The 14,866-nt window shown below is 44.8% G+C and overlaps 18 non-coding genes across 18 annotated transcripts; all 18 read left to right on the top strand.

Moving 5' to 3' along the window:
- The first annotated feature begins 584 nt into the window (after window positions 1–584).
- On the top strand, window positions 585–656 carry TRNAA-UGC (transfer RNA alanine (anticodon UGC)). Its single transcript has one exon. It is a non-coding gene; the product is annotated as a tRNA-Ala (tRNA).
- A 230-nt stretch (window positions 657–886) lies between these two features.
- On the top strand, window positions 887–958 carry TRNAA-CGC (transfer RNA alanine (anticodon CGC)). Its single transcript has one exon. It is a non-coding gene; the product is annotated as a tRNA-Ala (tRNA).
- A 151-nt stretch (window positions 959–1,109) lies between these two features.
- Window positions 1,110–1,181, top strand: TRNAA-UGC (transfer RNA alanine (anticodon UGC)). The gene has a single exon. It is a non-coding gene; the product is annotated as a tRNA-Ala (tRNA).
- Window positions 1,182–2,730: 1,549 nt separating this feature from the next.
- TRNAA-UGC (transfer RNA alanine (anticodon UGC)) lies at window positions 2,731–2,802 on the top strand. Its single transcript has one exon. It is a non-coding gene; the product is annotated as a tRNA-Ala (tRNA).
- A 230-nt stretch (window positions 2,803–3,032) lies between these two features.
- TRNAA-CGC (transfer RNA alanine (anticodon CGC)) lies at window positions 3,033–3,104 on the top strand. The gene has a single exon. It is a non-coding gene; the product is annotated as a tRNA-Ala (tRNA).
- Window positions 3,105–3,255: 151 nt separating this feature from the next.
- On the top strand, window positions 3,256–3,327 carry TRNAA-UGC (transfer RNA alanine (anticodon UGC)). Its single transcript has one exon. It is a non-coding gene; the product is annotated as a tRNA-Ala (tRNA).
- Window positions 3,328–4,876: 1,549 nt separating this feature from the next.
- Window positions 4,877–4,948, top strand: TRNAA-UGC (transfer RNA alanine (anticodon UGC)). Its single transcript has one exon. It is a non-coding gene; the product is annotated as a tRNA-Ala (tRNA).
- Window positions 4,949–5,178: 230 nt separating this feature from the next.
- TRNAA-CGC (transfer RNA alanine (anticodon CGC)) lies at window positions 5,179–5,250 on the top strand. Its single transcript has one exon. It is a non-coding gene; the product is annotated as a tRNA-Ala (tRNA).
- Window positions 5,251–5,401: 151 nt separating this feature from the next.
- On the top strand, window positions 5,402–5,473 carry TRNAA-UGC (transfer RNA alanine (anticodon UGC)). The gene has a single exon. It is a non-coding gene; the product is annotated as a tRNA-Ala (tRNA).
- A 1,550-nt stretch (window positions 5,474–7,023) lies between these two features.
- On the top strand, window positions 7,024–7,095 carry TRNAA-UGC (transfer RNA alanine (anticodon UGC)). Its single transcript has one exon. It is a non-coding gene; the product is annotated as a tRNA-Ala (tRNA).
- Window positions 7,096–7,325: 230 nt separating this feature from the next.
- On the top strand, window positions 7,326–7,397 carry TRNAA-CGC (transfer RNA alanine (anticodon CGC)). The gene has a single exon. It is a non-coding gene; the product is annotated as a tRNA-Ala (tRNA).
- Window positions 7,398–7,548: 151 nt separating this feature from the next.
- TRNAA-UGC (transfer RNA alanine (anticodon UGC)) lies at window positions 7,549–7,620 on the top strand. The gene has a single exon. It is a non-coding gene; the product is annotated as a tRNA-Ala (tRNA).
- Window positions 7,621–9,164: 1,544 nt separating this feature from the next.
- On the top strand, window positions 9,165–9,236 carry TRNAA-UGC (transfer RNA alanine (anticodon UGC)). The gene has a single exon. It is a non-coding gene; the product is annotated as a tRNA-Ala (tRNA).
- A 230-nt stretch (window positions 9,237–9,466) lies between these two features.
- On the top strand, window positions 9,467–9,538 carry TRNAA-CGC (transfer RNA alanine (anticodon CGC)). The gene has a single exon. It is a non-coding gene; the product is annotated as a tRNA-Ala (tRNA).
- A 151-nt stretch (window positions 9,539–9,689) lies between these two features.
- On the top strand, window positions 9,690–9,761 carry TRNAA-UGC (transfer RNA alanine (anticodon UGC)). Its single transcript has one exon. It is a non-coding gene; the product is annotated as a tRNA-Ala (tRNA).
- Window positions 9,762–12,080: 2,319 nt separating this feature from the next.
- On the top strand, window positions 12,081–12,152 carry TRNAA-UGC (transfer RNA alanine (anticodon UGC)). The gene has a single exon. It is a non-coding gene; the product is annotated as a tRNA-Ala (tRNA).
- A 230-nt stretch (window positions 12,153–12,382) lies between these two features.
- On the top strand, window positions 12,383–12,454 carry TRNAA-CGC (transfer RNA alanine (anticodon CGC)). Its single transcript has one exon. It is a non-coding gene; the product is annotated as a tRNA-Ala (tRNA).
- A 151-nt stretch (window positions 12,455–12,605) lies between these two features.
- Window positions 12,606–12,677, top strand: TRNAA-UGC (transfer RNA alanine (anticodon UGC)). Its single transcript has one exon. It is a non-coding gene; the product is annotated as a tRNA-Ala (tRNA).
- The last annotated feature ends 2,189 nt before the right edge of the window (window positions 12,678–14,866 follow it).

Below are 14,866 nucleotides of genomic sequence, written 5' to 3' on the forward strand. Positions count from 1 at the left end.
CTCAATAAAAGAGGAGTCCTCCCTGCATAAGTTCTGCCCTGAAGATGTAGTTTAATGGTGTCATTTGTTGAACTGTACGCATAGGCTATAGTAGAGGAAATCTTCACATTCCTGTGTCAGCGGTTTCTTATTGTGTTGACACGTGAGGCTATTAGGCATGGCTTTGCATGGGTAAATGCATGACCTCTATCTGCAGTGTGAGACCTGACACCTCCTGAGAAGAAACTTCATTTCGAAAAAGTCCTGCCTCTCTCAGACTAGTGCTCATGCAGGTGAGAGTCACACAGTAATTAGATGTGACACAGACACAAAGAGAGGTCACTTATGCAGCTGGGAGATGATGTGTTGTCAGCTAACTGACAAACACAATTCGGACATAAATGTTTTTTTTTTTTGGCTCTTGAAGGCTGAAAGTCCTTCCTGGAAGAAAAAAAATGAAAGCGTGGTTGGTTTTGGGAAGTGAAGGAGGCCCTGAGTACTGGTAGTGGAACACAGATGTGAAGGCCAGGTGCCGGGTTAAAGGATGCAACATCGTTTAGAGCTTTTTGAGGGGCGAAAAAGGCACAGGCGCTACCACATGGTAAGGGGATGTAGCTCAGTGGTAGAGCGCACGCTTTGCATGTGCGAGGTCCCGGGTTCAATCCCCGGCATCTCCATTTACCGTACGCCAAGGGAAACGGCCACCCCTCATCTGCTGCAACCCAGGCATGTGCACACACATGGGAAACATTTGGCAAAAACAACCCTTACATAAACATGCCTGGCCGCACCCTCCAAAGTCATTAGCATGTAAGGGTGGAGGAGACAACCAGGAATTCTTCCCTTTGTTCCTCTCTATCTGCATTTTCAACTCACAAGGATCAAAGGTCTGCTCCTGAGTAGTAAGGGGGATGTAGCTCAGTGGTAGAGCGCACGCTTCGCATGTGTGAGGTCCCGGGTTCAACCCCCGGCATCTCCGTTCTTTATCTTAAAACCGAGTCTAGTTACCATGTAGCGCATGCTGAGTGGCCTAACTATCCCCACAAAGTGCAAAATACTGCTGAGAACTTTACTCTAAAGTCAAACTTCACACCCCCCAAAAAAAAGGCACAGACTAAGGCAAACAAGATGGGGATGTAGCTCAGTGGTAGAGCGCACGCTTTGCATGTGTGAGGTCCCGGGTTCAATCCCCAGCATCTCCATTCTTTATCTTAAAGCCGAGTCTAGTATCTATGCAGCGCATGCTGACTTGACTAATTATCCCCACAAAGTGCAAAATCCTGCTGAGAACTTTTCTCTAAAGTCAAACTTTCTCTCCCCCCCCCCCCAAAAAAAAAAAAAAAAGGCACAGAAGGGCAAGCACAAGCACAAGATGGGGATGTAGCTCAGTGGTAGAGCGCATGCTTTGCATGTGTGAAGCCCCATGTTCAATTCCCAGCATCTCCAGCCTTCGCCGTAAACAGATATCAGTTGGGGTGATTGCAACTAGTTTCAAAACCCTGCCCACAGCTTTGCTGGGTACTGTCAAAATGGGTGGCAGTAGCAAGGAAGGCTTTTCTTAGAAGCATGCTAATGAACTTGTAGTTGACATTGGCTGTCTGTTTAAGGGTATGTCCAGTTTTGTTAGAAAATAAGTAAAAGTAATATTGTATATACAATTGTAACACAAGCCATATTGTCACTTATTTAAAAAAAAAGATCTTTCCTTTTCAATTGGCAGCGCTGTCATTTTCTGTAAAATTCAATGCAATATGGCAACCTAGAGGCGTTCCGTACACAATTGGTGTACAGAACGGCCCCCAGAGATTTCACTTCCTGTTTGTGTGATTGGCTCACTGATTTTCCCAGAAGTCTTGCCTTAGATACAAGTCAGATTTTAGGCATCCTCTGCAAGAAAAAATGTCAGATTTGGTGAGATGCTCCTAAATGGTTAAGTACTTCTCAAGGACTGCAGGTCCTGTTATTCTTCTCACTAGAGCCCTGCAAGTGCATCAGCTGCTCAAAAGTGAAGAATAAAAAAATCACTCCCATTTCAAATCAGTCCTGCACAAGACATGATCTAACAAAAAGCTATTCATTCAGAGAAGAAACAGGTAGGACTCTGCAACAAAACGTGTTAAAATTCTTGCAATGTCCATTGATCACCCAGAGGGGATTGGTTTTTTTTCCTCAATAAAAGAGGAGTCCTCCCTGCATAAGTTCTGCCCTGAAGATGTAGTTTAATGGTGTCATTTGTTGAACTGTACGCATAGGCTATAGTAGAGGAAATCTTCACATTCCTGTGTCAGCGGTTTCTTATTGTGTTGACACGTGAGGCTATTAGGCATGGCTTTGCATGGGTAAATGCATGACCTCTATCTGCAGTGTGAGACCTGACACCTCCTGAGAAGAAACTTCATTTCGAAAAAGTCCTGCCTCTCTCAGACTAGTGCTCATGCAGGTGAGAGTCACACAGTAATTAGATGTGACACAGACACAAAGAGAGGTCACTTATGCAGCTGGGAGATGATGTGTTGTCAGCTAACTGACAAACACAATTCGGACATAAATGTTTTTTTTTTTGGCTCTTGAAGGCTGAAAGTCCTTCCTGGAAGAAAAAAAATGAAAGCGTGGTTGGTTTTGGGAAGTGAAGGAGGCCCTGAGTACTGGTAGTGGAACACAGATGTGAAGGCCAGGTGCCGGGTTAAAGGATGCAACATCGTTTAGAGCTTTTTGAGGGGCGAAAAAGGCACAGGCGCTACCACATGGTAAGGGGATGTAGCTCAGTGGTAGAGCGCACGCTTTGCATGTGCGAGGTCCCGGGTTCAATCCCCGGCATCTCCATTTACCGTACGCCAAGGGAAACGGCCACCCCTCATCTGCTGCAACCCAGGCATGTGCACACACATGGGAAACATTTGGCAAAAACAACCCTTACATAAACATGCCTGGCCGCACCCTCCAAAGTCATTAGCATGTAAGGGTGGAGGAGACAACCAGGAATTCTTCCCTTTGTTCCTCTCTATCTGCATTTTCAACTCACAAGGATCAAAGGTCTGCTACTGAGTAGTAAGGGGGATGTAGCTCAGTGGTAGAGCGCACGCTTCGCATGTGTGAGGTCCCGGGTTCAACCCCCGGCATCTCCATTCTTTATCTTAAAACCGAGTCTAGTTACCATGTAGCGCATGCTGAGTGGCCTAACTATCCCCACAAAGTGCAAAATACTGCTGAGAACTTTACTCTAAAGTCAAACTTCACACCCCCCAAAAAAAAGGCACAGACTAAGGCATACAAGATGGGGATGTAGCTCAGTGGTAGAGCGCACGCTTTGCATGTGTGAGGTCCCGGGTTCAATCCCCAGCATCTCCATTCTTTATCTTAAAGCCGAGTCTAGTATCTATGCAGCGCATGCTGACTTGACTAATTATCCCCACAAAGTGCAAAATCCTGCTGAGAACTTTTCTCTAAAGTCAAACTTTCTCTCCCCCCCCCCCCAAAAAAAAAAAAAAAAGGCACAGAAGGGCAAGCACAAGCACAAGATGGGGATGTAGCTCAGTGGTAGAGCGCATGCTTTGCATGTGTGAAGCCCCATGTTCAATTCCCAGCATCTCCAGCCTTCGCCGTAAACAGATATCAGTTGGGGTGATTGCAACTAGTTTCAAAACCCTGCCCACAGTTTTGCTGGGTACTGTCAAAATGGGTGGCAGTAGCAAGGAAGGCTTTTCTTAGAAGCATGCTAATGAACTTGTAGTTGACATTGGCTGTCTGTTTAAGGGTATGTCCAGTTTTGTTAGAAAATAAGTAAAAGTAATATTGTATATACAATTGTAACACAAGCCATATTGTCACTTATTTAAAAAAAAAGATCTTTCCTTTTCAATTGGCAGCGCTGTCATTTTCTGTAAAATTCAATGCAATATGGCAACCTAGAGGCGTTCCGTACACAATTGGTGTACAGAACGGCCCCCAGAGATTTCACTTCCTGTTTGTGTGATTGGCTCACTGATTTTCCCAGAAGTCTTGCCTTAGATACAAGTCAGATTTTAGGCATCCTCTGCAAGAAAAAATGTCAGATTTGGTGAGATGCTCCTAAATGGTTAAGTACTTCTCAAGGACTGCAGGTCCTGTTATTCTTCTCACTAGAGCCCTGCAAGTGCATCAGCTGCTCAAAAGTGAAGAATAAAAAAATCACTCCCATTTCAAATCAGTCCTGCACAAGACATGATCTAACAAAAAGCTATTCATTCAGAGAAGAAACAGGTAGGACTCTGCAACAAAACGTGTTAAAATTCTTGCAATGTCCATTGATCACCCAGAGGGGATTGGTTTTTTTTCCTCAATAAAAGAGGAGTCCTCCCTGCATAAGTTCTGCCCTGAAGATGTAGTTTAATGGTGTCATTTGTTGAACTGTACGCATAGGCTATAGTAGAGGAAATCTTCACATTCCTGTGTCAGCGGTTTCTTATTGTGTTGACACGTGAGGCTATTAGGCATGGCTTTGCATGGGTAAATGCATGACCTCTATCTGCAGTGTGAGACCTGACACCTCCTGAGAAGAAACTTCATTTCGAAAAAGTCCTGCCTCTCTCAGACTAGTGCTCATGCAGGTGAGAGTCACACAGTAATTAGATGTGACACAGACACAAAGAGAGGTCACTTATGCAGCTGGGAGATGATGTGTTGTCAGCTAACTGACAAACACAATTCGGACATAAATGTTTTTTTTTTTGGCTCTTGAAGGCTGAAAGTCCTTCCTGGAAGAAAAAAAATGAAAGCGTGGTTGGTTTTGGGAAGTGAAGGAGGCCCTGAGTACTGGTAGTGGAACACAGATGTGAAGGCCAGGTGCCGGGTTAAAGGATGCAACATCGTTTAGAGCTTTTTGAGGGGCGAAAAAGGCACAGGCGCTACCACATGGTAAGGGGATGTAGCTCAGTGGTAGAGCGCACGCTTTGCATGTGCGAGGTCCCGGGTTCAATCCCCGGCATCTCCATTTACCGTACGCCAAGGGAAACGGCCACCCCTCATCTGCTGCAACCCAGGCATGTGCACACACATGGGAAACATTTGGCAAAAACAACCCTTACATAAACATGCCTGGCCGCACCCTCCAAAGTCATTAGCATGTAAGGGTGGAGGAGACAACCAGGAATTCTTCCCTTTGTTCCTCTCTATCTGCATTTTCAACTCACAAGGATCAAAGGTCTGCTCCTGAGTAGTAAGGGGGATGTAGCTCAGTGGTAGAGCGCACGCTTCGCATGTGTGAGGTCCCGGGTTCAACCCCCGGCATCTCCATTCTTTATCTTAAAACCGAGTCTAGTTACCATGTAGCGCATGCTGAGTGGCCTAACTATCCCCACAAAGTGCAAAATACTGCTGAGAACTTTACTCTAAAGTCAAACTTCACACCCCCCAAAAAAAAGGCACAGACTAAGGCAAACAAGATGGGGATGTAGCTCAGTGGTAGAGCGCACGCTTTGCATGTGTGAGGTCCCGGGTTCAATCCCCAGCATCTCCATTCTTTATCTTAAAGCCGAGTCTAGTATCTATGCAGCGCATGCTGACTTGACTAATTATCCCCACAAAGTGCAAAATCCTGCTGAGAACTTTTCTCTAAAGTCAAACTTTCTCTCCCCCCCCCCCCCAAAAAAAAAAAAAAAAGGCACAGAAGGGCAAGCACAAGCACAAGATGGGGATGTAGCTCAGTGGTAGAGCGCATGCTTTGCATGTGTGAAGCCCCATGTTCAATTCCCAGCATCTCCAGCCTTTGCCGTAAACAGATATCAGTTGGGGTGATTGCAACTAGTTTCAAAACCCTGCCCACAGCTTTGCTGGGTACTGTCAAAATGGGTGGCAGTAGCAAGGAAGGCTTTTCTTAGAAGCATGCTAATGAACTTGTAGTTGACATTGGCTGTCTGTTTAAGGGTATGTCCAGTTTTGTTAGAAAATAAGTAAAAGTAATATTGTATATACAATTGTAACACAAGCCATATTGTCACTTATTTAAAAAAAAAGATCTTTCCTTTTCAATTGGCAGCGCTGTCATTTTCTGTAAAATTCAATGCAATATGGCAACCTAGAGGCGTTCCGTACACAATTGGTGTACAGAACGGCCCCCAGAGATTTCACTTCCTGTTTGTGTGATTGGCTCACTGATTTTCCCAGAAGTCTTGCCTTAGATACAAGTCAGATTTTAGGCATCCTCTGCAAGAAAAAATGTCAGATTTGGTGAGATGCTCCTAAATGGTTAAGTACTTCTCAAGGACTGCAGGTCCTGTTATTCTTCTCACTAGAGCCCTGCAAGTGCATCAGCTGCTCAAAAGTGAAGAATAAAAAAATCACTCCCATTTCAAATCAGTCCTGCACAAGACATGATCTAACAAAAAGCTATTCATTCAGAGAAGAAACAGGTAGGACTCTGCAACAAAACGTGTTAAAATTCTTGCAATGTCCATTGATCACCCAGAGGGGATTGGTTTTTTTTCCTCAATAAAAGAGGAGTCCTCCCTGCATAAGTTCTGCCCTGAAGATGTAGTTTAATGGTGTCATTTGTTGAACTGTACGCATAGGCTATAGTAGAGGAAATCTTCACATTCCTGTGTCAGCGGTTTCTTATTGTGTTGACACGTGAGGCTATTAGGCATGGCTTTGCATGGGTAAATGCATGACCTCTATCTGCAGTGTGAGACCTGACACCTCCTGAGAAGAAACTTCATTTCGAAAAAGTCCTGCCTCTCTCAGACTAGTGCTCATGCAGGTGAGAGTCACACAGTAATTAGATGTGACACAGACACAAAGAGAGGTCACTTATGCAGCTGGGAGATGATGTGTTGTCAGCTAACTGACAAACACAATTCGGACATAAATGTTTTTTTTTTTGGCTCTTGAAGGCTGAAAGTCCTTCCTGGAAGAAAAAAAATGAAAGCGTGGTTGGTTTTGGGAAGTGAAGGAGGCCCTGAGTACTGGTAGTGGAACACAGATGTGAAGGCCAGGTGCCGGGTTAAAGGATGCAACATCGTTTAGAGCTTTTTGAGGGGCGAAAAAGGCACAGGCGCTACCACATGGAAAGGGGATGTAGCTCAGTGGTAGAGCGCACGCTTTGCATGTGCGAGGTCCCGGGTTCAATCCCCGGCATCTCCATTTACCGTACGCCAAGGGAAACGGCCACCCCTCATCTGCTGCAACCCAGGCATGTGCACACACATGGGAAACATTTGGCAAAAACAACCCTTACATAAACATGCCTGGCCGCACCCTCCAAAGTCATTAGCATGTAAGGGTGGAGGAGACAACCAGGAATTCTTCCCTTTGTTCCTCTCTATCTGCATTTTCAACTCACAAGGATCAAAGGTCTGCTCCTGAGTAGTAACGGGGATGTAGCTCAGTGGTAGAGCGCACGCTTCGCATGTGTGAGGTCCCGGGTTCAACCCCCGGCATCTCCATTCTTTATCTTAAAACCGAGTCTAGTTACCATGTAGCGCATGCTGAGTGGCCTAACTATCCCCACAAAGTGCAAAATACTGCTGAGAACTTTACTCTAAAGTCAAACTTCACACCCCCCAAAAAAAAGGCACAGACTAAGGCAAACAAGATGGGGATGTAGCTCAGTGGTAGAGCGCACGCTTTGCATGTGTGAGGTCCCGGGTTCAATCCCCAGCATCTCCATTCTTTATCTTAAAGCCGAGTCTAGTATCTATGCAGCGCATGCTGACTTGACTAATTATCCCCACAAAGTGCAAAATCCTGCTGAGAACTTTTCTCTAAAGTCAAACTTTCTCCCCCCCCCCCAAAAAAAAAAAAAAGGCACAGAAGGGCAAGCACAAGCACAAGATGGGGATGTAGCTCAGTGGTAGAGCGCATGCTTTGCATGTGTGAAGCCCCATGTTCAATTCCCAGCATCTCCAGCCTTCGCCGTAAACAGATATCAGTTGGGGTGATTGCAACTAGTTTCAAAACCCTGCCCACAGCTTTGCTGGGTACTGTCAAAATGGGTGGCAGTAGCAAGGAAGGCTTTTCTTAGAAGCATGCTAATGAACTTGTAGTTGACATTGGCTGTCTGTTTAAGGGTATGTCCAGTTTTGTTAGAAAATAAGTAAAAGTAATATTGTATATACAATTGTAACACAAGCCATATTGTCACTTATTTAAAAAAAAAGATCTTTCCTTTTCAATTGGCAGCGCTGTCATTTTCTGTAAAATTCAATGCAATATGGCAACCTAGAGGCGTTCCGTACACAATTGGTGTACAGAACGGCCCCCAGAGATTTCACTTCCTGTTTGTGTGATTGGCTCACTGATTTTCCCAGAAGTCTTGCCTTAGATACAAGTCAGATTTTAGGCATCCTCTGCAAGAAAAAATGTCAGATTTGGTGAGATGCTCCTAAATGGTTAAGTACTTCTCAAGGACTGCAGGTCCTGTTATTCTTCTCACTAGAGCCCTGCAAGTGCATCAGCTGCTCAAAAGTGAAGAATAAAAAAATCACTCCCATTTCAAATCAGTCCTGCACAAGACATGATCTAACAAAAAGCTATTCATTCAGAGAAGAAACAGGTAGGACTCTGCAACAAAACGTGTTAAAATTCTTGCAATGTCCATTGATCACCCAGAGGGGATTGGTTTTTTTTCCTCAATAAAAGAGGAGTCCTCCCTGCATAAGTTCTGCCCTGAAGATGTAGTTTAATGGTGTCATTTGTTGAACTGTACGCATAGGCTATAGTAGAGGAAATCTTCACATTCCTGTGTCAGCGGTTTCTTATTGTGTTGACACGTGAGGCTATTAGGCATGGCTTTGCATGGGTAAATGCATGACCTCTATCTGCAGTGTGAGACCTGACACCTCCTGAGAAGAAACTTCATTTCGAAAAAGTCCTGCCTCTCTCAGACTAGTGCTCATGCAGGTGAGAGTCACACAGTAATTAGATGTGACACAGACACAAAGAGAGGTCACTTATGCAGCTGGGAGATGATGTGTTGTCAGCTAACTGACAAACACAATTCGGACATAAATGTTTTTTTTTTTGGCTCTTGAAGGCTGAAAGTCCTTCCTGGAAGAAAAAAAATGAAAGCGTGGTTGGTTTTGGGAAGTGAAGGAGGCCCTGAGTACTGGTAGTGGAACACAGATGTGAAGGCCAGGTGCCGGGTTAAAGGATGCAACATCGTTTAGAGCTTTTTGAGGGGCGAAAAAGGCACAGGCGCTACCACATGGTAAGGGGATGTAGCTCAGTGGTAGAGCGCACGCTTTGCATGTGCGAGGTCCCGGGTTCAATCCCCGGCATCTCCATTTACCGTACGCCAAGGGAAACGGCCACCCCTCATCTGCTGCAACCCAGGCATGTGCACACACATGGGAAACATTTGGCAAAAACAACCCTTACATAAACATGCCTGGCCGCACCCTCCAAAGTCATTAGCATGTAAGGGTGGAGGAGACAACCAGGAATTCTTCCCTTTGTTCCTCTCTATCTGCATTTTCAACTCACAAGGATCAAAGGTCTGCTACTGAGTAGTAAGGGGGATGTAGCTCAGTGGTAGAGCGCACACTTCGCATGTGTGAGGTCCCGGGTTCAACCCCCGGCATCTCCATTCTTTATCTTAAAACCGAGTCTAGTTACCATGTAGCGCATGCTGAGTGGCCTAACTATCCCCACAAAGTGCAAAATACTGCTGAGAACTTTACTCTAAAGTCAAACTTCACACCCCCCAAAAAAAAGGCACAGACTAAGGCAAACAAGATGGGGATGTAGCTCAGTGGTAGAGCGCACGCTTTGCATGTGTGAGGTCCCGGGTTCAATCCCCAGCATCTCCATTCTTTATCTTAAAGCCGAGTCTAGTATCTATGCAGCGCATGCTGACTTGACTAATTATCCCCACAAAGTGCAAAATCCTGCTGAGAACTTTTCTCTAAAGTCAAACTTTCTCCCCCCCCCCCCAAAAAAAAAAAAAGGCACAGAAGGGCAAGCACAAGCACAAGCACAAGATGGGGATGTAGCTCAGTGGTAGAGCGCATGCTTTGCATGTGTGAAGCCCCATGTTCAATTCCCAGCATCTCCAGCCTTCGCCGTAAACAGATATCAGTTGGGGTGATTGCAACTAGTTTCAAAACCCTGCCCACAGCTTTGCTGGGTACTGTCAAAATGGGTGGCAGTAGCAAGGAAGGCTTTTCTTAGAAGCATGCTAATGAACTTGTAGTTGACATTGGCTGTCTGTTTAAGGGTATGTCCAGTTTTGTTAGAAAATAAGTAAAAGTAATATTGTATATACAATTGTAACACAAGCCATATTGTCACTTATTTAAAAAAAAAGATCTTTCCTTTTCAATTGGCAGCGCTGTCATTTTCTGTAAAATTCAATGCAATATGGCAACCTAGAGGCGTTCCGTACACAATTGGTGTACAGAACGGCCCCCAGAGATTTCACTTCCTGTTTGTGTGATTGGCTCACTGATTTTCCCAGAAGTCTTGCCTTAGATACAAGTCAGATTTTAGGCATCCTCTGCAAGAAAAAATGTCAGATTTGGTGAGATGCTCCTAAATGGTTAAGTACTTCTCAAGGACTGCAGGTCCTGTTATTCTTCTCACTAGAGCCCTTAAAGCCGAGTCTAGTATCTATGCAGCGCATGCTGACTTGACTAATTATCCCCACAAAGTGCAAAATCCTGCTGAGAACTTTTCTCTAAAGTCAAACTTTCTCCCCCCCCCCCCCCCAAAAAAAAAAAAAAGGCACAGAAGGGCAAGCACAAGCACAAGATGGGGATGTAGCTCAGTGGTAGAGCGCATGCGTTGCATGTGTGAAGCCCCATGTTCAATTCCCAGCATCTCCAGCCTTCGCCGTAAACAGATATCAGTTGGGGTGATTGCAACTAGTTTCAAAACCCTGCCCACAGCTGTGCTGGGTACTGTCAAAATGGGTGGCAGTAGCAAGGAAGGCTTTTCTTAGAAGCATGCTAATGAACTTGTAGTTGACATTGGCTGTCTGTTTAAGGGTATGTCCAGTTTTGTTAGAAAATAAGTAAAAGTAATATTGTATATACAATTGTAACACAAGCCATATTGTCACTTATTTAAAAAAAAAGATCTTTCCTTTTCAATTGGCAGCGCTGTCATTTTCTGTAAAATTCAATGCAATATGGCAACCTAGAGGCGTTCCGTACACAATTGGTGTACAGAACGGCCCCCAGAGATTTCACTTCCTGTTTGTGTGATTGGCTCACTGATTTTCCCAGAAGTCTTGCCTTAGATACAAGTCAGATTTTAGGCATCCTCTGCAAGAAAAAATGTCAGATTTGGTGAGATGCTCCTAAATGGTTAAGTACTTCTCAAGGACTGCAGGTCCTGTTATTCTTCTCACTAGAGCCCTGCAAGTGCATCAGCTGCTCAAAAGTGAAGAATAAAAAAATCACTCCCATTTCAAATCAGTCCTGCACAAGACATGATCTAACAAAAAGCTATTCATTCAGAGAAGAAACAGGTAGGACTCTGCAACAAAACGTGTTAAAATTCTTGCAATGTCCATTGATCACCCAGAGGGGATTGGTTTTTTTTCCTCAATAAAAGAGGAGTCCTCCCTGCATAAGTTCTGCCCTGAAGATGTAGTTTAATGGTGTCATTTGTTGAACTGTACGCATAGGCTATAGTAGAGGAAATCTTCACATTCCTGTGTCAGCGGTTTCTTATTGTGTTGACACGTGAGGCTATTAGGCATGGCTTTGCATGGGTAAATGCATGACCTCTATCTGCAGTGTGAGACCTGACACCTCCTGAGAAGAAACTTCATTTCGAAAAAGTCCTGCCTCTCTCAGACTAGTGCTCATGCAGGTGAGAGTCACACAGTAATTAGATGTGACACAGACACAAAGAGAGGTCACTTATGCAGCTGGGAGATGATGTGTTGTCAGCTAACTGACAAACACAATTCGGACATAAATGTTTTTTTTTTTGGCTCTTGAAGGCTGAAAGTCCTTCCTGGAAGAAAAAAAATGAAAGCGTGGTTGGTTTTGGGAAGTGAAGGAGGCCCTGAGTACTGGTAGTGGAACACAGATGTGAAGGCCAGGTGCCGGGTTAAAGGATGCAACATCGTTTAGAGCTTTTTGAGGGGCGAAAAAGGCACAGGCGCTACCACATGGAAAGGGGATGTAGCTCAGTGGTAGAGCGCACGCTTTGCATGTGCGAGGTCCCGGGTTCAATCCCCGGCATCTCCATTTACCGTACGCCAAGGGAAACGGCCACCCCTCATCTGCTGCAACCCAGGCATGTGCACACACATGGGAAACATTTGGCAAAAACAACCCTTACATAAACATGCCTGGCCGCACCCTCCAAAGTCATTAGCATGTAAGGGTGGAGGAGACAACCAGGAATTCTTCCCTTTGTTCCTCTCTATCTGCATTTTCAACTCACAAGGATCAAAGGTCTGCTCCTGAGTAGTAACGGGGATGTAGCTCAGTGGTAGAGCGCACGCTTCGCATGTGTGAGGTCCCGGGTTCAACCCCCGGCATCTCCATTCTTTATCTTAAAACCGAGTCTAGTTACCATGTAGCGCATGCTGAGTGGCCTAACTATCCCCACAAAGTGCAAAATACTGCTGAGAACTTTACTCTAAAGTCAAACTTCACACCCCCCAAAAAAAAGGCACAGACTAAGGCAAACAAGATGGGGATGTAGCTCAGTGGTAGAGCGCACGCTTTGCATGTGTGAGGTCCCGGGTTCAATCCCCAGCATCTCCATTCTTTATCTTAAAGCCGAGTCTAGTATCTATGCAGCGCATGCTGACTTGACTAATTATCCCCACAAAGTGCAAAATCCTGCTGAGAACTTTTCTCTAAAGTCAAACTTTCTCCCCCCCCCCCCAAAAAAAAAAAAAAAGGCACAGAAGGGCAAGCACAAGCACAAGATGGGGATGTAGCTCAGTGGTAGAGCGCATGCTTTGCATGTGTGAAGCCCCATGTTCAATTCCCAGCATCTCCAGCCTTCGCCGTAAACAGATATCAGTTGGGGTGATTGCAACTAGTTTCAAAACCCTGCCCACAGCTTTGCTGGGTACTGTCAAAATGGGTGGCAGTAGCAAGGAAGGCTTTTCTTAGAAGCATGCTAATGAACTTGTAGTTGACATTGGCTGTCTGTTTAAGGGTATGTCCAGTTTTGTTAGAAAATAAGTAAAAGTAATATTGTATATACAATTGTAACACAAGCCATATTGTCACTTATTTAAAAAAAAAGATCTTTCCTTTTCAATTGGCAGCGCTGTCATTTTCTGTAAAATTCAATGCAATATGGCAACCTAGAGGCGTTCCGTACACAATTGGTGTACAGAACGGCCCCCAGAGATTTCACTTCCTGTTTGTGTGATTGGCTCACTGATTTTCCCAGAAGTCTTGCCTTAGATACAAGTCAGATTTTAGGCATCCTCTGCAAGAAAAAATGTCAGATTTGGTGAGATGCTCCTAAATGGTTAAGTACTTCTCAAGGACTGCAGGTCCTGTTATTCTTCTCACTAGAGCCCTGCAAGTGCATCAGCTGCTCAAAAGTGAAGAATAAAAAAATCACTCCCATTTCAAATCAGTCCTGCACAAGACATGATCTAACAAAAAGCTATTCATTCAGAGAAGAAACAGGTAGGACTCTGCAACAAAACGTGTTAAAATTCTTGCAATGTCCATTGATCACCCAGAGGGGATTGGTTTTTTTTCCTCAATAAAAGAGGAGTCCTCCCTGCATAAGTTCTGCCCTGAAGATGTAGTTTAATGGTGTCATTTGTTGAACTGTACGCATAGGCTATAGTAGAGGAAATCTTCACATTCCTGTGTCAGCGGTTTCTTATTGTGTTGACACGTGAGGCTATTAGGCATGGCTTTGCATGGGTAAATGCATGACCTCTATCTGCAGTGTGAGACCTGACACCTCCTGAGAAGAAACTTCATTTCGAAAAAGTCCTGCCTCTCTCAGACTAGTGCTCATGCAGGTGAGAGTCACACAGTAATTAGATGTGACACAGACACAAAGAGAGGTCACTTATGCAGCTGGGAGATGATTAGTGATGGCCGAACGGTTCGCCCGGCGGTCGTTTCGCGGCGAATTTCCGACTTTCGCCGTCCGCGGGTTCGAACGCCTTTTTCCGTCGTTCGCCCCGGCGGACTTACGTGTTTAATGTATACAAGAACTTTAACCTTTCGTGACACGTTTATCATGTGTTACAGGACAACCAATTGAGACATGACAGCTCATGGACACTTGGACATTCCCCCTAACCTATAAATACACCCGATCCGGTGGCCATTTTACATTCTTTCTTCTGTCACTGTAGGGAAAGGATCCTGTGTGGAGTAGGGACAGAGAAAACGCTAGCTATTTGGTACACAAAAGTTCTTTTCAGGACTGGTATAGGTGTTAGGTCAGCAGCCTGAGTTTCTTTTGTCAGTTTAGATAAAGGGACAGAGCGCTGTATGCTGCTATTTTAGGGACAGCTCAGCCAGATTAGTCTTTCTTCATCATCATCATCATCATCATCATTAGCTGTTACTATCAGGTCCACAAAAGAGCTGTTCCAGCTAATCGTTCCAGCCTACTCTTTTTTGCCAATTTGTATAGGGACAGGCAGGAAGCAGTGTGTCAGGCAGTGAGGATAATTTTAAAGACTTGCTGTTACTATTAGTTCCACAAAGGTTCTTTTCAGGACTGGTATCAGTGGTACGGTAATAGGCTTGTACACGTATAATATTCTTTCTTCCAAATATAGAAAGAATATTATACTTGACTGCTGCCCTTCTGCTGCAGTCTGCTAATCATTCACAACTCACTTGTTCCACAAAGCTCTTTATCAGGACTGGTAACTTGGTCTGTCTAGGGTGCTACGGTACATAGGCTTGGGTGCGGTACAGTCTGCTGTTCTGTAAGGACCGCTATCGGTCCACAATAC

Source organism: Lithobates pipiens, unplaced genomic scaffold (genome assembly GCF_037356315.1).
Source record: "Lithobates pipiens isolate NorthernLeopardFrog02 unplaced genomic scaffold, aLitPip1_a1.2 Scaffold_23, whole genome shotgun sequence".
Taxonomy (NCBI): domain Eukaryota; kingdom Metazoa; phylum Chordata; class Amphibia; order Anura; family Ranidae; genus Lithobates; species Lithobates pipiens.